The sequence below is a fragment of the Haematobia irritans genome, chromosome 1, assembly GCF_050003625.1.
Source record: "Haematobia irritans isolate KBUSLIRL chromosome 1, ASM5000362v1, whole genome shotgun sequence".
Classification (NCBI taxonomy): domain Eukaryota; kingdom Metazoa; phylum Arthropoda; class Insecta; order Diptera; family Muscidae; genus Haematobia; species Haematobia irritans.
In genome coordinates this window covers 75,219,397-75,242,486 of record NC_134397.1, presented here as the reverse complement: position 1 = coordinate 75,242,486, position 23,090 = coordinate 75,219,397, and the positions used below count along the sequence as shown (strand labels likewise).

Below are 23,090 nucleotides of genomic sequence, written 5' to 3'. Positions count from 1 at the left end.
CCATTTTTGCGGAAAATCCCCCTAACACTGGCAACACTGGGTTACACTGTAGCGTTATACCAAAGATAATCGAGAAGAAGATGCAGTCTTGTCATAGCAAAACTGAAGCACCAGAGGACTCTGCCAACAAAATATCATAAAGTTTGCGTCGACGTGTCTCTCAAATGTACTGCCGTTTGCGTCGGAAAATATCATAACGTTTGGGTTTTCATAAATTTCTGAATTAAAACCCACAAAAGCAATACCACAACGTTTGTAGAAAATTAAAATAAACCGTATGTGTATGTTAAAGCGAATATTTATTATGGTTTAATGTGAATATTGCCGTTTAAATTTATTCCTGGGCAGAGCTGCTTTAGAAAAAAATTGACAAAACATTTTTTTCTCATAGCCCTCTACACCTTGACATTTGTTTTCTCTTTATAAGAGCACAATGCTTAATCTTGTTATACTCAATTATCTTTGCTGTAGCTAGCCAGATTCTAGTTAGTGCTATTAACATACGACATAGGGATCCCTGAAGTTTAGATTTCCTTTACAAACCAAAAAAATTTCCAAAATTAAATTTTGTCCATTTTGTCAAAAGTGATTTCCCACATAAACGAAAATTTCTTCCCAATATCCCAAATCCATGCTATACAAAAACACACCATCTGAACTTTATTAAGTATCTAATTAAATGGTTGTCTTTTGGAATTATTTCAAGAATTTCCCTCCATGCAACCTAATAGCATGCGGCACTCTGTTAGCCTCACATTATTCAGGTTTTTGACTATTCTGTCTTCGTCTCGGCAAATTGCAGACAAATTATCCAAACAATTTGTCTTAGTTTTATTTTTAGTCTAAATTAACATTCGAAATAAAATTTCCTCAATGCATACTCCTCTATGGTTTATAGGTAGGCTGATTTGTCTGTCTAAATGGCTGCATGTCATCCCCTCGGTGAACTTTTTATTTTGGTTGATTTTCCTTGATAGTTTTTCTGTAAAAACAACTATAAATCAATTTCCACATCGGAGCAATAGGGGGTCAACAACAGCGCCTCTATGTCCGGGTAATTACTGCCATCCCATGTAAACTTTATAAGATTTGCAATATTTCGATGACAGTGATGCCAAATGGTGCAAAAAAAAAAATAAAGCTATCATCAACATTGTTGCACTGCATTTACATATTCAGTGCATTTTAAAAGTAGGAATGTTTTCTTTAAGTTCTGGATAAAACTCTTCTTCATATTCCAAATGCTGAATTTATAAAGAAAAATCAGCTGTTTTTGGAATTTCAGTCGGATGGAAGTGTTCCTTTTACATATTTTAAAAATTTTATAGAAACCATTATTTCGCACATAGAAAACGATGTTTATTTCGGTAACAGGGAGCGCTATTTAATAGTGAGCGATATGGAATTAAGTTGGTGGTTGCTGCTTGCATTACAAAATTAACTTTTTATTTTACCTTGGGCAATTGATCTGCTACTCCTTTGATCCTTTGTATATTTTCGGAACAAAAATATGATCCGTGTTTGCGTTATAAACCCACTCAAATAGTTTTAATAAATAAATTATTTCTTAATTCACATTGCAAATGGCGCCATGCTATAAACGTCAGTTTTCAACTCGAAAAAAAAACAAAGTACCACAAATGGAAAAATTTCGCAAGTTTTTCGCATTTTTTGGTTTTGTATGGAGTTTCAACGCGAAAACCGAACAGAGTACCGGCCTTAAGAAACGGACTGCTAATTTTGATTATGCTTCGTTTCATCAAGTCACAATAGATATATATTGTGAATTAGAAGATTGATATAAAGAAGTAACATTTACTCTTCGGCAAATAAATAATATCTAAAATTACTTATATAAATAAATATAAAAATTACTCATTACATTTTTACATATTTTTATATTTGCTCTGGTTAATTTTGTTTTTAACGATCACACTTTTCACAAATTTCATCACCTTGGCAACCCTAAACGAGAATCGCCAAACTATGCAACTCAAAGAATACAATGTACTTACAATGTGTTTAGTTTTCATTAACAAACAAGTGTCAAAGTAGAAAAATAAATTTTTAAGAAAAACTATTTTCCATTCGGTTTTTGGAAAATTTTCCCATTTCCAGCGGAATGTTGACTTTTCAGAATGCATCCCAGTGAGATGATGATATATTTATGGGAATACATTTTTTGGTGGAAATTAAAAGAACATGTCGTATTTGTATTCATGTGTATTACATACTTCAAACTAATTATGCAAATTATTTTCTTGTTAACTCGAACTTAATTGACTTGTTATGTTCCATAGATTATAAGGAATGTATTTCGACTTTAGAGGAAGTTTTCGAGAAAAATATTTGTTTTATTAGTGGCATGTTTTCTCGTTCCATTTCGTCGAAAGTTATTTCAGTTATTGTGATTCGATTTGTGTTTTCTGAATGAATAATAATTTTGGGTTATGTACCAAATGATTTACGACTTTTAAAATATGTTTTCACTTAATGTTAAGTGTTAACACAATAAATTAGCTTTTCTAACCCAATTAATAGGCCTCTAGTGTAGATTTATAAATCATTGGGAACAATAGCTGACAATTACAAAACAGAGAAAATATTTTCAGGGGAGGAGGAAAAACATTGCTGTGAAATTTCAATAACCTATTAGGTCGACTATCATCCCCTATCGTTTGTCATATTTTTATGATCAAGGGAGACATGCGTATTATGTAGGACACACGTTTCACATGGATGTAGCTAGAAGTGTTGACATTTCCAACCACAGCGTGTAAAGGCCACTCTATATTTACCCTTGGGTAACACATACGCCTGTCATCACATATCCCAATTTCGCATTTATTTCCGACCTAGCTAATGTCATAACTTTTCCAGTTGATATTTCAATAATTGCATATTTCCTTCCTGCATATGTGTGGGCAACTGTAATTTGCTATGCCTATATAGCTTTTAGCTTTTAATCTATTGATTGGTATCAGAATATGCATATAATAACCCAAGAAAAATTTTCCTATTCTATTATATTAATACGCATTTTCCTTTAGATTAAATCTATTGTTCTGGTGATTAGTTCCAAATCATAATACGTTGTGAACGTTGGTCGTGTATGTGGGCCGCAAAATTTCTAAATGGTCATAAGAAGGGGCCATGGACATGGGCAATGTATTAAACTGTAGCAAATCAAATCATTTTTTTATTATAATTTCATTTAATTTTGTGTTGTCTTATATTCAACTTCCCTTTACCACTGTGAAAAAAGAAATGTTGCATGTATACAAGGAAAAAACTGTAATATGTTGAATTAAAATTATTCTCCGATTATAAGATTTTTCGACCCAATTTAGTACACTACTGTGAATGACGAATAACAAACTCATACTCCATAAACTGACTTCTTAAGCTACCCAGCAAAAAATAACTTGCTCCCAACAGGGTGAATGACGAATTTTAAAAAATTTTACTTCTTCAAATACCCAGAAAAGAAATCTTCTCACAAAAATGTGGATCATATTTTTCGACTCCACCTTTTACACTATTGTGAATGATATATGAAAAAAAACATTATACTCAATAAACTGAACTCGTAAGTTACCCAGTCAAAAAATTTACTCCCAAATAGGTGGATCAGATTTATCGACCCCTCCCTAATTACACTATTGTGAATGACGAATACCAAATTAAACTCCATAAACTGACTTCTTAAGCTACCCAGCAAAAAAAAAAAAAAAAATGCGGCCAAAAAGGCCTCTCCTTGTTTTAATTTCATTTTTTTATAACCCATATTTTTAATGATTATTTTTATTCTTTGTTTTAAGACGTTAAAAATGCAGTAAGAATTAATAAAATGGTATAAATATTAATATTTTGTCGAATAAAAGTGCATAATCCTTTCTAGAAAAATTAATCATTTTTAAAAGTATTTGAGTTCAAACGATTCAAACAAACGGTAGATTATATTAACCCATTATACGCCATTTAAAATAAAAAAAAAATAAATTCATTTATATATACACCTAACTTCAGTTAAAAAATATAAAAAGCATAAAAACAAAAAACATAAAAATAAAAACCATAAAAAACAAATAACAAATAGAAACGTTGCCTAATTTCATTTGTAAACAAAGTTTTGCGAGATTAAATGTTGCCAATTTTCTGTACTCAAGCGAGGGAATGGTTAAAAATCATAAAAAAAATATTTTTTTGATATTACGTATATCACAGATTTTTGAATTCGCATTCAAAATACACCTTAAAAACTGATGCATATTCAGTACAACTGCTATTAAAATGGTGGACATTCGTCCTAGGTTAGGTTAGGATAGGTGGCAGCCCGATGTATCGGGCTCACTTAAACTATTCAGTCCATTGTGATACCACAGTGGTGAACTTGCCCCAATTTTGCAACAGTTACAGATCCAAAAAGAGCCTTTCCATTACATTTTTGGCGACGCTTTTTTGCTGTGTATGAATGTACATAGTCATCAAAAACTCTAATTCAAATTCAGAATATACATGGTGGCTGAAATGTAATGCAACAAAGTAAAGCAATATATTTTATTCATTTTTTGTTCAAAAATAAAAAATGTTCGAAATAGCATCAAATTTTAGAATGAATTTCAATTTGATCGAATTGGCTACCTTTTGGCACTATTTGTGGCCTTCAAATGGCCTACAGTCATTACACGCTGCACGCAAGTGACACATTTCAGGTGAATCATCGTCTGGAGATGATCGACACTTCGGTAATTTTTAGTGCCAAAATAGTTTTTAGTCTCCAAAATAGCCCAAGTGCAAAAGTCCAACGGATTGAGATCCTGAAATTTTGGTGACATTGTGCGGTAGAAGTGGAGCGAAGAACATCCTTTATTAAGTCATTATTACCTGATGCATGCCGATTCCAGTGGGAATGTCCATGATCTGCGACCGAAATGTTTGTTTGTCCAGGGCTTCACTACTGTCTTTAGAGCATTTTCCCGATAATATTCGGCATTTATTTTGACCACACGGTCGATGAATGCGAGCGGAGAGTGACTCTCGATCGTTATGGCGGCCCACAGCATTACAATCTGCGGCGCCTAAGTTCCTGTGGCCAATGGAGGGTGTACAATTTCAGCTGACCCCTTTGGCAAGTAAATCAGATAATTTAGTTTGTTCAGAAACTGCCTTATTTGGAATGACTTCCTCATCGGTGAAAACCAATTTCATTAACTGGCCTCTTTCGTGCAAGCGAAGCAATTCCTTGGGTATTTCTGGTATAATTTTTTGGGCATCGGTGAGTTCTTGCACGTTGTGGAACTTCAAAGGCTTTAGTCCAAGCTAATTGTTGAATACAGTGTTACCGTTGGAAATTTTGAAAAAGTCGCATACTCAAAAAAGGTCGCACAAAAAAGTAGCATAATGATAAAAAAGTCGCATACATTTGTGAAGTATTTTTATTACAAAAAATCTTCTATAAATCAACACAAAAACAATAAAGGAACACTGCCTTTAACATAAAGAGATATTTTAACAACTTATTGTATCATACAATCCAGTAAAACGTAAACTTGCAATAAATAAAAAATGGATTTTTTTCTCCTACCTAAAATTAGCAGAAATGTATGAGAATGTTATCAAGTGTCAATTTACTATCAGCCAATTAAAAGCATTTAAATCAATTAAAAAAAAACAAAAATATTTATTTTTTATACTACACTGCTAATTGACTCTGTGATATATATTGCACGTATTATTTGTTTATGGCTAATTCTTGCAAGATTTTATTTGCATTTACATGCCTAGCAAAAACTTGCAACTTATCTATTCCTCAAATTTCAAATTTGATCTCACTCTGGCTCTCTTTTGCTGGCTTTTTGGAGTAAACGAAAGACTCCAGTAAAAATTTGTGATAATTATCAAAAATTAGTGGGTATTTGAACGGAGGTAGTGGTTGAAATGATATGCAACAAAACAACGACGTAACAAACCAGAACGCCGTGTAGGGTAGGTATCGTAGGTTAGGTGTCCATTGTGATACTATACGCGATTTACTTCTCTTTTAGTTATGAGTGTTTCTATGTTTAGCTCAATGACAACTTATCATTGAAAAGTGAACTTGTGGTGGAGAAGCTTTGAAATATTCAGCATCCACCGTAGAAACACATTTTGCTCTTTGGTCGAAACTGGGGTTGAATCCATGACCCTTTGTATACAAGGCGGGCCATTGCGGTGGCTTCGCGTAAAGCACACGGCGATGAATTCCCACTTATAAAACTTGCTTAAAATTTAAGCACTTCCGCATGCGTGCGACTAAAGTCGAACATTTTACATATTTTAAAAAAGTCGCATGACGTCAAAAAGGTTGCAAAAGCGACTAAAGTGGCACAATGGTAACACTGGTTGAATATGTGTTCAATCCGTTCTCGTGATATGTTCATCTCATGAGCAAGTTTTCTACCTCGGCGGCGTGGTAGTATTCCTGGTATTTTTACTGTTTTAATGCGCACTTTTTGGACGTGATGATAAATTAAATAAAATAAATTAATATATTTTAAAGTTTATAATCGATATTTTATAGCAGAATTGAAATCAAAAATCGTTATATTTCTAGCTAAATCTCAATATTTCCAGCTAATCAACATCAACAATAGCTGAGAAATACCATTCGTGATAAGAGGATAAGGTACTGCAACTTTAAATAAAAAGCGTTCGATTGTGTTTAAGTGCTTGTCACAATGATGTATTGAATGCAACAGGTGAAGATTCTCCAAGTGTTTGTGACAAATGATTTGCGTAGAAATATTTTTGATAGTGGAATATTTTTAATAAAAATACATTTTTGTAAACAAAACTTGACATGTTGTTGTGATATGAATAAAAAAGCTTTTCATCAATTGTGGACAGTTTGACTGCATACAACATTTTAGAATAATATATTGGTTTCCTAATTTGACCTATTTTTTTATTGGAATTTTAGATATTTTTTCCCATACCACATGAATTGTAGCTGTAAAGTGATAACATTTCTATCTGCAATGGATAGCTGACATTATATGATGAATTCCTATGGGACAAACATATCCATCATTGTTGTTCGTTGTGGATTGAGAAATATTAGAAAAATTCCAAAATGCATTTAATCAAAATAGAGAGAGACTTTCTAAAATCCTCCTGTCGCATTGATTTCCCACACTAAGGCCCAAGACACTTATATGGGCGCGAGTGTGTATGTTCGCTCTGCCAGAACCTCAGTTTTTTGTCATGTAGTGTCTCGCCTACTATGTTCATACCAAAGAGACATAATCAATTTGTCTCAATTTAAACAGTGGCCCTGGTTTATCTAATTTGAATATTCTTAATCTCTTTCTCTCTGTCTCTCTCGCTCTCTTGAAGAAGGTGGCCTACCATCACCCATGTTACGCCGTATGTTTAGTTGTGTTGTTGCATTGTGCATTAAGATTGTAACTTAACTAAAACAAATTGTTTTTTAAATGCTTTGGAAATTCTAGAAAAAATAACAACAAGGTATATTTCAGCCGATAATATTCTATACAAAAAAAAAATTCACCATGTGTGCTCCTGAGTGATTATTTCAAACAACAACAAAAGAAAACAACTTTCATTTTCTCCAAACTAAAAAAAAAAATCAAAATGAAAATGAAAAATGCATTTGAATATGAAATACGTTGTTCTATGCGGCAACCTACATTTCGTTTACATATGTAGGAATGCATGTGTGTGTGTGGGGATGTGTACATTTATAGGTTCATTCAATAGTGATAAATGATTAGACGTGTTAGAAACGTACTCAACTGTCAAACCAAAGTAATTTGACATCACAACGTTACATGACGACAACAACTACGATGACTACGACTTTCTATGTCATTTGATTTCATCACAAGAAATGGATACGGCCAACAGTATAGCTTGTAGTCGGTCCACTTGTAAAGGGTGATTTGTTAAGAGCTTGATAACTTTTTAAAAAAAAAAAACGCATAAAATTTGCAAAATCTCATCGGTTCTTTATTTGAAACGTTAGATTGGTCCATGACATTTACTTTTTGAAGATAATTTCATTTAAATGTTGACCGCGGCTGCGTCTTAGGTGGTCCATTCGGAAAGTCCAATTTTGGGCAACTTTTTCGAGCATTTCGGCCGGAATAGCCCGAATTTCTTCGGAAATGTTGTCTTCCAAAGCTGGAATAGTTGCTGGCTTATTTCTATAGACTTTAGACTTGACGTAGCCCCACAAAAAATAGTCTAAAGGCGTCAAATCGCATGATCTTGGTGGCCAACTTACCGGTCCATTTCTTGAGATGAATTGTTCTCCGAAGTTTGCCCTCAAAATGGCCATAGAATCGCGAGCTGTGTGGCATGTAGCGCCATCTTGTTGAAACCACATGTCAACCAAGTTCAGTTCTTCCATTTTTGGCAACAAAAAGTTTGTTAGCATCGAACGATAGCGATCGCCATTCACCGTAACGTTGCGTCCAACAGCATCTTTGAAAAAATACGGTCCAATGATTCCACCAGCGTACAAACCACACCAAACAGTGCATTTTTCGGGATGCATGGGCAGTTCTTGAACGGCTTCTGGTTGCTCTTCACTCCAAATGCGGCAATTTTGCTTATTTACGTAGCCATTCAACCAGAAATGAGCCTCATCGCTGAACAAAATTTGTCGATAAACACATTTCGAACCGAACACTGATTTTGGTAATAAAATTCAATGATTTGCAAGCGTTGCTCGTTAGTAAGTCTATTCATGATGAAATGTCAAAGCATACTGAGCATCTTTCTCTTTGACACCATGTCTGAAATCCCACGTGATCTGTCAAATACTAATGCATGAAAATCCTAACCTCAAAAGAATCACCCTTTATTTATTTTCTAATTTTTCAATGCATGGGTGGTTTAGATTTAGAAAATGTCACTTATATACCCGCGATTGACCGCCTCAAAATGCAACAGTATTTTTACAACATTGACACGGGAGTTATTGAAGTTCTTTACAGTGTGTCAAGAAAATATGCGATTTGATGTAAAAAAAAAAATTGGTGAAGAAAATCGCATGTTTTCTTTCGACTCTAAAAGCAAATAATGAGCACGGAGGACGGTGAACGCAGTGGAAGCTCTCTTTCGAACGAAAACATCAAAAAAATCCACAAAATGATTTTGAATGACCGTAAAATGAAGTTGATCGAGATAGCAGAGGCCTTAAAGATATCAAAGGAACGTGTTGGTCATATCATTCATCAATATTTGGATATGCGGAAGCTCTGTGCAAAATGGGAGCCGCGCGAGTTCACATTTGACCAAAAACAACAACGTGTTGATGATTCTGAGCGGTGTTTGCAGCGGTTAACTCGTAATACACCCGAGTTTTTCCGTCGATATGTGACAATGGATCAAACCAAGACAACGCACCATGCCACAAGTCATGTAGAACGATTGCAAAAATTCATGAATTGGGCTTCGAATTGCTTCCCCACACACCGTATTCTCCAGATCTGGGGGGCGACTTTTTCTTGTTCTCAGACCTCAAAAGGATGCTTGCAGGGAAAAAAATTTTGCTGCAATGAAGAGGCCTATTTTGAGGCAAAACCGAAGGAGTACTACCAAAATGATATCAAAAAATAGGAAGGTCGTTATAATCGTTGTATCGCTCTTGAAGGGAACTATGTTGAATAATAAAAATGAATTTTGACAAAAACATGTTTTTTTCTGTGTTAGAACGGGGACTTATCAGCCAGCCTGTATAAAAATTAAAAATTCATGGCTACCAAATTTTCCATTTTCTTTTCCTATTATTATTGATTTTACATCGTTACTTCCTGTTGCACCGGAGATGTTTTTAAGTTTAAACAATTACAAAATCATTGTCATCCTTGTTATTATATATTTCTAATACACTATTTTAAAAAAATAAAAGGTAAAAATGTTTTTTTTTTATTTTTTTTAAATTGCAGTCAACTGTTTTAGAGATACTTCCTTATTATTAAAATATGTTTCTGACCCACATGTTCATTTATATAACGATTACGAGAAAATTTTGTTGTTAGCATTTCTTTTATCTTTTAACGTCTTAACTGTTTCTATCATTTCCGTAGAATACCCTATATAATCAGAACAATATTTATTTATTATTACTGGATGGTATTGCTAACACCCACTGTTCAATTCATTATTATGCAAATGATGGAACATCATAACTCATGACCAAATATTCATAATCAATTTAATGTCAACCATCCCGACAAGAAAAAATATATGGAAAAGCTCCCGCTAGGGTAAGCTAATTCAAATTGGTAGGTCAACCTAATTCTTTTCATTGTTGTCATCGAACAAAGGGGCCAAGAAAACCTCATAACTTTTAGTTTGTTAACATATTTATGTTATGGTAGGGGTTCAAACAGAGTTTTTACTAATTTTTTAAATAAATTTTCTTACCTAGATACTGATAATAAAAAAAGCACAAAAAAAAACAAATAAAAGTTTAAAAAATAAGTTGTAACTTGTTAGACATCTCAATTTGATTCGAAATCATAAAATGGCCTGAAGGTGTAGGAGTTTTGGGCGGGTTTTCAACATAGTCGTGTCGAAGCTTTCAACACCTGTCTAAATGATCACAGAAATAACTAAAATATGGGTGAATGCATGCAGTGTTCTAATCATGTTTGCTTTGACATGCAACATGACAATAGAAGATATGCATAATTTCATTATACCAAGAACTCTATTTGCATATTTCACAGAATTGTTAGCCATGGAAGGGTTTGCATTGAATTTTGGATTTTTTACACCTTCTTAGATTATTCTTAAATAATTTTCTTTTTAACTTTCCGAGAGTTCAAAAGTACGACTCCACCAACGCAGGCGTAGGTGCAGTGGAATGTAAAAATTATTTATCTCATCCAGCAGCTAATAAGCTGTGTACACCCTTTGAAATCTTAATCATGTCTGTTCGGACCTATGGTTTTGTTTATTCTATTAATTTTGACTTTGTTTCCATTTGACTAAGGAAGATGTCACTGCACTTAAAATCAAGATGGCAGATGCCCCCTAAAAAAATTGCTTCTATAACATATAAAACAAACACATTTTGCTTTAATCCTCTATCACTCTTGAACTCCGATTTTCAGGATTGGTCCAAACAAAATATTGTTTGAATTGTTCAAACTATTATGTTTCACCTTAGAGCATACACTGGTAGAGAAAATTTTATTGAAATTTTCTTAATGTGGATATATTTTTAAGGCGCCAATTGGTTACTTCCATTATTTTACTTGCAGCATACTCTCTAGGTCTCTCTTTCTAAACACATATATGTTTATAGGCTATTTCTAAATCAATATATGTTTGATCTAAGCATATTATATTTACAAACGTTTTACGTCCAAAACATTACATGTTCTAACATATTAACATATATGTCCCAAACATATTATGCTAGTTTATGAACATTATATGCTTGCACTTAAAAATATTGTGTTAAAAAAATAGATCCAAACATATGAAAAACAGTCTTTTTCGTCGATGTGTCTATAGGAATATTTTCTTTCGTTAATATATACAGAGTTCCCATAAAGATCATTGATTTGATTATGCGATTTTCGGTTATATTTGGGTTAGTCAATTTTCTATGCGAATCCCATATGCCGCCTATGAATTCGAATAGATTTTAATATGGCGATACTCCGCTATTCGTAGCGGTATTCCGCCGCCTATCGCTATGGTTATGTTTATAGACATAACCCGTCGCCACAAACGTATGTAGTTCTAAAGTGGTGCGAAATTGGTGCATAAAGCCTAGTACTAAGATCACGTTTTCGCATGAAAAACTGTTATACTCCATATAAAAAACGTTAGAGCGGAATAAATGCGAAATCTTTGTTTTGAACATTTTCAGACTTATATTTATACAACCCTGGAATTTTCGCACGAAAAATTAGGCAGGCATATTATTTCACATAAATAAATTAACATCCCTGGGTTTGAGACCCTATTTACGGAAATATATGAATATATTAGTTTTTCGCAGAAACGAACTTAGTACTAAGCATAAGCGATGAATTTAAAATGGGCTTGTCATAGGACAAATTTTCGACAAAATTTAAATAATTTGTACCATTTTATTAATTTGTACTCTCTTTTTAATCTATTCGAAACAAGAAAAATTAAAAGTACCCATTGAAAATATGAAAAAGAGTGAGTTATAAAAAAATTTATAAATAAATAAAGGACATCTTTGGGAGGACATTTTTGGAAGTGATTTTAAAGATGTTCCAAATTTTTTTTGCTGGGCCCATATAAAAAATGTTAAAGCCAACTTTTAACATTTTTTCCACCACAAATACTTTCGTTAAATTAGCAATAAATTGTTTTGATACTTGTTCGTCGCGGTAAAATGTCTCGCCTATCGCAATTCGACATGGTTGTGTTTACGTAGAACATTAGGGAAATGGGTGTTGCCACTATTTCCAACGTTTTTATACCCTTCACCACTACTGTGGTACAGGGTATAATAAGTTTGTGCATTTGTATGTAATGCCAAAAAGGAGTAATCATAGACCAACCTTTTAGTATACGGATCGGCTTAGAATTAAATTCTGAGTCGATTTAGCGATGCCCGTCTGTCTGCCTGTCTGTCCGTCTGTCTGTCTGTCTGTCTGTTGGCGTATTTTTGTGTGCAAAGTACAGCTCGCAGTTTTAATCCGAATATTGTAAAATTTGGTCCTGTTTCGGCTCAAAGACGATACCTATTGATTTTGAAAAAAATCGGTTCAGATTTAGATATAGCTGCCATATATATTTTTCACCGATCTGGTCATAATTGTTGTGTATATAAACCGATCTTCCTCAAATTCCGTACATCCGAATATTTTATGAGTCTCGAAAAACTTGCAAAATATCAGCCAAATCGGTTCATATTTAGATATAGCTCCCATATATAGCTTTCGCCCGATTTACACTCATATGACCACAGAAGCCAATTTTTAACTCCGATTTAGTTGAAATTTTGCACAGGGAGTAGAATTAGCATTGTAGCTATGCGTGCCAAATTTGGTTGACATCGGTTCAGATTTAGATATAGCTCCCATATATATGTTTCCCATATTTTTTTTTTACTAAAATTGTGCTCCACCCTAGTGCATTAGCCAACTTAAATTTTGAGTCTATAGATTTTGTAAAAAGTCTATCAAATTCTGTCCAAATCGAGTGATATTTAAATGTATGTATTTGGGACAAACCATTATATATAGCACCCAACTCATTTGACGGATGTGATATGGTATCGAAAATTTAGATCTACAAAGTGGTGCAGGGTATAATATAGTCGGCCCCGCCCGACTTTAGACTTTCCTTACTTGTTTATCTAATCACTTGGCATTTTTTTTAGTTTGCAGGACAATAAAAAACCCTATATTGAGGTGGACAAGAAAGGCCTCTGAATAAATGAAAAAAGGATGATTTTTCAGCAAGGTTACTGTATTCGCCTATCTCGTTTAACGTTACTTGGCAAGGTTTTGTATGTGATTCTTTGTTTTAATTTAATCCAATATATGATTTATTAGTAATTTTAACTACTGTTGAATGGACTGAATAGTCTATGTGAGCTTGAATCAGAACGGACTGCCACTTTAACCTACTGTTGAAGAAGCCATAAAAGCGGCTTTTAAAAAAAGCAATCTTCGAAAATTTGTTTTTATGACCAGTGAATGCAGATGGTGTATTTTCGTCGGGGTCGACAGGAACGAAATTTGTATACTATAGTGGTCACTGAATATTGAAGTAAATTTATTTCAACAGTAGTACATCCAATCGAAAAAGTGATTACAGGATTTTGGCCAAACAAAATCATTGATAATGACAGTTCCTGCTAAGTAATTTATGCCATAATGAAATTGTTAGTTTTTGATTTTGTTATACATTTAAAGCGGCATGTTTAACAAAAAAGTTTCAACTCAGTGTTGTTAAATCATAATCTACAATATATTGCCTCTGTCTATGATTGAACATAAATTTACGTGAATATGTTTACTTTCACAATCGTAATCAATATAATTACACATTCAACACGTTTTTCAATTTACAACTTTTTACTCTTCAGTTTGACTTTAAAGTGTTGAAGTGTAAAAGCTTTTAGCAAGTTTGTAAAACGGAAATTGTTTATGTGTAAAAAAAAAAACAAAAAAAAAAATCCAGACGAATTTCATAAAACACATAAAACATATTAAAATTCATTTAGCATTATTTCAAGAGTAGCAATAAAATTTACTCAATTTTTTAAAGGACTCCCATGTGTTGAGATTTTATTATTTCAAAAAACACACTACACTTATTATCAACGATGCAACCAGATTAACTTACAATTCATCAAATAGGTGCTCAATGTTGATGTATATCCAAAGATAATTGAGTATAACAAGATTAAGCATTGTGCTCTTATCAAGAGAAGACAAATGTCAAGGTGTAGAGGGCTATGAGAAAAAATTTGTTTTATTTGTGAATTTTTTCCAAAGCAGCTCTGCCCAAGAATAAATTTAAACGGCAATATTCACATAAAACCATAATGAATATTTGCTTTAAAATACACATACGTTTTATTTTAATTTTCTACAATCGTTTTGGCACTGCTTTTGTGGGGTTTTATTCAAAAATTTATGAAAAACACAAATGTTATTATATTTTCCGACGCAAACGGCAGTACATTTGAGAGACACGTCGACGCAAACTTTATGATATTTTGTTGGCAGAGTCCTCTGGTGCTTCAGTTTTGCTATGACAAGACTGCATCTTCTTCTCAATTATCTTTGGTATATCCACACGCAGTGTTGCCAGGTGATTTTTGAATCTTCCCCCCAAATCGTAAGAAAAAAACCCTTAAATTGGTCTAGACTTTTTCCAAAAACCCCCAAAAATTTAAGAATGTAAAAAGTACAAAATTAGTTCTCAAATTTCATGAAAAACTCCTGTAGTGATACACTTTAAAAATTAATTTTAATAAAATAATATAATAATATGTCTATCAATATGTTTATCAAACAAAAAAAAAAAAAAATAATAAAATAATTTAATGTATAAAACTTTTAAATCAATAAATTTTTAAAACACAATTAAATGAAATTTTAACTCTTAAAATGCTTTCGGCTGCTAAGTTAAAATACGATTTCTTAATTTGCTTTCAACGGTGTCAAATATTAAAAATGCTTTTTCAACAGAAGTAATTGAAAAGGATAATTGAAATAATGCTAATGCATACTTGCTTTTATTTAGGAACTTCGGGTGACTTCCTGCATCTTGTTTCTCCAAATTCATGACAGAATTTGTCCAAATTTGGTTGAGAATTGCTCCACTTTATAAGGTCAAAGATATTTTTTACCCCCAAAAATCCCCCCAAATAAATGTTACCCCTAAAAATCCCCCTAAACGAGAAAAAACCCCTAAATTTGGGGTGAAAACCCCTAACATGGCAACACTGTCCACACGTCATATACACACAAATAACAGGTTGACTGATAAGTCCCCGGTCTAACAAAGAAAAACATATTTTTTTTGTCAAAATTCGTTTTTATTATTCAACATAGTTCCCCTCAAGAGCGATACAACGATTATAACGACCTTCCAATTTTTTAATACCATTTTGGTAGTACTCCTTCGGCTTCTACTCAAAATAGGCCTCAGTTTCGGCGATCACCTCTTCATTGCAGCCAAATTTTTTCCCTTCGAGCATCCTTTTGAGGTCTGAGAACAAGAAAAAGTCGCTGGGGGCCAGATCTGGAGAATACGGTGTGTGGGGAAGCAATTCGAAGCCCAATTCATGAATTTTTGCCATCGTTCTCAATGAGGACCAACACTTTTTTCTTCTTCATATCTGGCCGTTTTGCCGCGATTTCAAACGCTCCAATAACGCCATATAATAGTCACTATTGATGGTTTTTCCCTTCTCAAGATAATCGATAAAAATTATTCCATGCGCATCCCAAAAAACAGAGGCCATTACTTTGCCAGCGGACTTTTGTGTCTTTCCACGCTTGGGGACGGTTCACCGGTCGCTTCTGGGACGGTTCACGGTCCACTCAGCCGACTGTCGATTGGACTAAGGAGTGTAGTGATGGAGCCATGTTTCATCCATTGCCACATATCGACGGAAAAATTCGGGTGTGTTACGAGTTAACCGCTGCAAACACCGCTCAGAATCATCAACACGTTGTTGGTTTTGGTCAAATGTTAGCTCGCGCGGCACCCATTTTGCACAGAGCTTCCGCATATCCAAATATTGATGAATGATATGACCAACACGTTCCTTTGATATCTTTAAGGCCTCTGCTATCTCGATCAACTTCATTTTACGGTCATTCAAAATCATTTTGTGGATTTTTTTGATGTTTTCGTCGGTAACCACCTCTTTCGGGCGTCCACTGCGTTCACCGTCCTCCGTGCTCATTTCACCACGCTTGAATGTTGCATACCAATCAATTATTGTTGATTTCCCTGGGGCAGAGTCCGGAAACTCATTATCAAGCCAAGTTTTTGCTTCCACCGTATTTTTTCCCTTCAGAAAACAGTATTTTATCAAAACACGAAATTCCTTTTTTCCCATTTTTTTTCACAATAACAAAAGTTGTTTCACAAAAGACGCTCTATCTCACAAACTAATTGACTTACAGACGTCAAATTTTGACACGAATCAGTTGAAGGTTGGTACTATATAAAAATAATATGCATTTAATACTAGCGGCGCCATCTATGTGTCAGACCGGGGACTTATCAGCCAACCTGTTACCACGTATGGACTACCTTGCAATTTAGAAGACGGTGTTAGGAAGTTTTAAGATACCTTGCCATCGGCAAGTGTTACCTCAACGCCAGTAATTCGATTATGGATGACAGTCTTCAGTAAAAGTTTCTACGCAATCCATGGTGGAGTGTACATAAGATTCGACCTGGCCGAACTTACGGCCATATATACTTGTTTTCACGTCAAATGTTCAACAACAATACATTTTTGCTTTAAAATGAGTATGGAAAAAATTCAATGCATTGCTTGTGAAACATATAATATTTCTAAATTTATTCATTAAAACAAATAACCGTCAAAAAACAAGCCGTTTTTCAGCTTGAAAACTGAACATAATACTTAACTTTATATTCAAATCCCAATTCTCTAAATTTGCCGACATTTACTTTCACAGATGAAAATGTTAACACTCACTAAAGCATCATTCATTACATTCCTAATTCATGCACAGCCTATAATTTTCATAATAAACGGATAAGTTCAATCTTGTGATTTTATTGAAAATTTCATTCGAATAGAGTGTATGGTACTTTGAGGTGTGAATTTGAATGTTATTCAATAAAATGCATATCATTGGCCTGGTAATTGGCACTTTATGCTGTTTATTATGCTCTCAAGTACTTAACACCTTAATTGAATTTTCTTGCAATAACATTTTAAATATATCGATCGAATTGAATATGTTCTCAAGTTTTAATATTTAATTTAATAGCTTGAATTGCTAATCGAATCTAATCGAAAACAAAATATTGAGATTTTATGGAATCGTGCATACATAAAAAACATTTATGGCTTATTTTGTCTTTCATTGTTTTCTTTTTAAATTATGGGAAAATCGATTTAGGTGGATGTAGTTATTGTGATCTTAGGTGGAAAGTCGGTTGGAATTTTGGAAACTCATGATGTAAAAACAAGGTGGCATCTCTAAAACAGCTGATTAAAATTTTTCTATGAAACTATTCTCTAAACGTCATTTTGAACTTCTGTTAGTTTCAAATTACAACAAAGTTTACCAATAATATTTTATTAACAGCACATAATAACAATGCGTGAACAATATTCTACATAAATTATATACGTTTAGAGAACAAAAAATATGTTTTTGTAGAACTGACACAACATTTATTATTTCATCAAAAAACTCCTTGGATATCTTTAAATTTTAACCAAAGTTGTGTAACAAACTTTTTTCCAAAAGATTTAATTTTCATAGGTAAATGCATGGCTAAATAAGGAGGTTGAATCACGATAACAAAAACAACAAATTTCAATATGTTGTTTACAATTTTAAGAAGTCAAAATCAGCTGATAAAAGAATCGTATGGTATTGGTAAAAGTGGCAATTATTTATTCTTTCAATTGTCCTGAAAAAAATAATTAAAATCCAGAGAAAATAGAGGTTCAAATTTAATTGCGTCACCTATGAGTGATTGTGAAGTGGATAATTCATCCGAGGAACGCCGATATGAGACAAATAAGACTATAATACCCACCAAAGTTAAGAATAGAAGTCAGTCAAATGGATCTTCGCCATCTATTAACAAAAACAGTTTATGATGCAGTTTAAAAACTGATGTGCGTGGTATTTTGAGTCTGGAATATGTTATCAAGATACTCAAGTCATCTTTGAACCGTTCTCCAGCTATGAATGCGCGAGTTTGTTTGAGATGCATTTGCTATGCAGTGTCATTTGGAGAGCTGCAATCACCATAAACATATGATTTTGACATCTTAAAATTTTGACGAAATAAAAAAATTGTAATCATATGGGCCCATATGATTACTTCTTGTTCAGCCATGGGTAAATGCTTTTAATAATGACGAGCAATATCGGCCATATTATTTATGATTTTTAATGCATTCTAACGTTTGACCTCAAATATTTTCCAAAATTTTTCGACATAATTTAAATAATTTGTACCATTTTATTAATTCTTACTCTCTCTTTTTTATCGTTGTTTAAACAAAATAATTTAAAATTCTTTTATTAAAAATATGAAAAAAGCGAGTTTTAAAAAATTGAATCAAAAGAACTTCCTGTGTAGTTAAAGTAAAGAACATCTTTGGGAGGGCATTTTTGGAAGTGCTATTAAAGTAGTGCCTTTAGAAGAACTTCCATTTTTTTTTTTTTGGCTGGGTATGTAAAATTGCACTTGAAGGAACAACGAAGTATTTTTGAAATATAATTATATGCTTCAAAAGAAAACACTATTGAATTAAATAAAAGCTAAAATAAAATATTGGCAAAATTTAACTAAAATCAATTAATTTTCATGAACTAAATTAAATTTAAATCGGCTATAGAAATTTTCTAAGGGTACCATGTTGCTATTTTATAGTTTCTAAAATCTTTAAACATATTATGCTGATTGTTATCTCAAAATTATTATAATTTCCCGAAATTATTTCTAAATAATTTCAACACCAGAAACACCACACTGAAGTGTTGCTTCATTTTACATTTTTGGGTAAATAGAAGAATTTTTTTCAATATAATCCAATGTGAATTTGTTCAAAAATAAACATCATTGAATTGAAATAATTTAAATAAATTATATAATAAAATAAAATATAAAATAAAAAAGAAATCTCTGATATCAACTCAGAGTAGGCCCCGGCGAGATTCGAACTCACGATCTCCTGTTTACTAGACAGGCGCTTTAACCAACTAAGCCACGGCGCCCAGTTGGTCAGCATTCTCTTTATAGTCAACATGAAATCAAATGAGTCATATTATGAATGAAGAAAACATACGCACACACGGATACACACTCTCAGCCACCTCAATAACAGCGGGTCTGTGGCGATAACAGAACAGCAGTTCGTTTATACGACGAAGCTATTTTGGGGTCGTTTTCATTTCACCGCAGTGGTTCGTTGATTTATTTACACTCGCGAAATAAAGTGAGTACACTTCTTAGTTGCTCAATAAAAACGATATTTTACAGTTTATATTTATTTATTGTTATATTTCACAGTATACTAAAGAAATGGTAGGTGTACATTAGTAACAAAATGCGGAATTATGTGTTAACATATCACTCTCACACCTTCCACCCAGCAAGTATGTACATATGTATGTGGAGGGATAATGTTTCTTCCGCACTAACATAGCAATCGACCCTTTACGATAATATGGTATTGCATTTTAATTGACGAGTTTACATTACTTCAAATATATTTATTTGCTTGTTTTTAACAAGTGTGCGCCAGGTTATAAAAATTATTCTCTCTCTCCCTTTTGAAAAACAAAAAAAAAAAAAAGCAAACGCACAGCCACACACACACACACACACATAAAGTTCATTTCTTTCATTCACTGTTGATGACGCACAGTACTGAATGAATGGATGAATGATGATTATCAGCATTCAAATCTTATAGTAGTTGGCACACACACTGATTTTGGTTTGTTGTGCTAGCGCCCAACGGTTTGGCTTATGCCGCCAAAAGAATATCAATAGGGGATTTTATGGTTATGGATACGTTTAACATGGCAAATAAGGTGAAAATTTAAAGGGAAAAATGTGTTTAATTTCAATATTTGTTTGAAATCTCAAGAAACAAAGTAAATACACTGAACGACTTTGAAGTGAAGTGGTAAGTAAAGTAAGAGAACATGTGAATTGATATAGTTTCTGTGTGTGTGTATGTGTGTTCTATGAGTGTGTAGACCCTGTGACCTTTGACACTTGTTATGTTTTATTGACTTTTCTATTGTTTGTTTTATTTGTTTCAAGATTTTATTCAATAGAACTGGTATTTGCCTTTGGTATGTAATATGTTTGTCCTAAAATAGGAAATTACTTGTTCTTTTGAAAGGTAAAATCATGTATGTATGTAGGTTTGTATATACGATAACAAAATTACGATTTATTTACTTATGAATATTTGCTTAATATTGTGTGAACAAAAATTGCCTTTTTGAAAATTCAAAAACAAACACTTAAGGTTGAGAAGTTGATAGAGAGGCTTCACAGAAATTAGATTAAAAAAAAGGAGACTGTATTTACACACAGAGAAGGAATATGATCACCTCAAACATATTTCAACATGTTTGTCACTAAAATTTTATTTTCTCGTCAAATATAACCTGCTCAGATACATGATTTCCGAGAAAATAACATGGCTGCGAAAACCATGTTACATGGTCACCACCCAAAAATAACATTTTGCTCTTAAAACATGTTTGAGGTGATCATATTCCTTCTCTGGGTGTAATTAAAATTGCTCCTTTCTTGGGAAAAATTTAATTTAATTTTTCTAATTTATTAATAGCATTTTCACTTCAATTTAAACCTTTTTCAAACTAAAAAAAAAACACTTCTCAAACATAATGAAATCTTTTTTATTGCAAAATAACCCTTTTACAATTCAAATGAAACCATGTGGAAGTTATTCATCTTTGACTCAGTTTTTTTTTGTAAAGCGAAATAACTTTTCGTTTTTGATACATTAGGTGGGTATTAAGTTCGAATTTAGCCGCTATAATCGCCATTTTTCACGATTACTTTTCTTAAATAATCCACTTTGTTCGAATTTGCTTTTGGCTATTCCCCATCAAGTTATAATAAAATTTGCAACAAATATGTATAATTTTATGCCTTTTTTTACTGATTTAGTTTTCACCTTAGGGATTTTAGCGGCTAAACTCGAACTTAATACCCACCTAATTAAAATACGCTCCCAAAGGAATCTTAAAATACGCCGATAGTTTTTCATGATTAAATAAAATGGAGAAATGAATTAAATAACATTTATCTCCTAGTATCAAGTACGCTAAAGTAAACTAAATGTAATTGTGAATTTTGTTTTAAATGTATCCTTAGTCGTTTCTTCATCATATATGTATGTTGATTGAACAACATATTATTTAAATTAATTGATTCGATTTTAAGTAATATCTACAACAACAAAAACCATACATGTCATCACCATTTCCCACGTATTTTTCGTATTATATCACATTCGTTCAAAGTCACTGCCAGTGCTTTTCATCTCATTTAAGATATTCACGATATATGTCATATACCATCTATACATTTCTCCAAAAAAACAAAAACGGAAAACGATTAATTTTCTATAATGAAACTGATATGTGACATTGATCAGGTATTTAATTGCGCTTAATAATGATTGATATAGTATAAAAGAAGATATTAATTATTTCATCGTTCGCCAATACGAAAAAAAACTTTTGAGCTCATATGAATATCTGACATATGTGGGTCATAAGGTAATGATGATGTTGAAAAGAAAAGAAAAATATGAAAAGGAATTTAAGAGGTTTTTTCTTTTCATTTTACTTCCAATAAAATGACATTGCACTTCTATAGTCCGTACCATTACTTCTTGTATGGGGTATTTTCAGTTTGAACATTTTTTTGTAACTCCAAACAGGATAGCCAAATATTACTCCAGGGAAATCAAATTTATTCAATCGATTTAATATTAAACGAAATATAATTATTGATTTATTTTATTACACTAAATCAATGTAAAATAAGTACATTTACATTAATTAGTTTAATTGGTTGCAAAAAAATATAAAGTAATTAAAATATATTAAATACAAACTAAACGAAATAAAAATAATTTCAATTATTTAAAGAAATTCAAAATAACATAAAATTCCCTTATTTAAATTCATATTATTAAAACAAGTTAAAATAATGAATTGATCATAATGGTGACATCCCTATTGCCAAGGAATTTTTTGGCTCCTTTAAGAAATTTAACTTTGTTTAATTGAATATATGAAAATATCACACAAAAATTGAAAAAGCAGTGACTAGAAATCCACACTTAAAAAAATATTGTCGTGTGGCTAAAGATTTCTTCTCTTTAAAATTCGAATGCGAATTTTGTTTAGCATAAAAGACACATTTCTCTTAAGCAAAGTTTTCTTCTTTGCCCAAAAGTCGATAAAATTTTCAATGAAGTTGTTTTGTCATTATACGAGTAGTTGAGGGATTCGTCTAAAAAATGGGACAACTTTCCTTTAATAATTCTAAAAAATTTTCCAAAATTTATGAAATGTTCTTAAAATTAAATAAAAATCTTTGTTTTTTTTTACGGTGCATTTTTTATTAATTATTTTATTTCTATAGAAAATTTTGTCAAAATTTTATTTCTGTAGAAAATTTTACCAACATTTTTTTCTATGGAAAATTTGTCAAACTAGAAAATGTTGTAAAAATTTTATTTCTATAGAAAATTTTGGCCAAAATTTATTTCAACGAGTATAGAAAATTTTGGCAAAATTTTATTTCTATGGAAAATTTTGTTAAAATTTAATTCC

General features: G+C 32.4%; 1 protein-coding gene and 1 non-coding gene across 2 annotated transcripts in view; one reads left to right on the top strand and one right to left on the bottom strand.

The window, feature by feature from the left end:
• The window catches only part of bnl (fibroblast growth factor branchless), a 302,142-nt gene that overhangs the window by 214,418 nt on the left and 64,634 nt on the right, over window positions 1-23,090 (top strand). The window lies entirely within an intron of this gene.
• Window positions 19,399-19,472, bottom strand: TRNAT-AGU (transfer RNA threonine (anticodon AGU)). Its single transcript has one exon. It is a non-coding gene; the product is annotated as a tRNA-Thr (tRNA).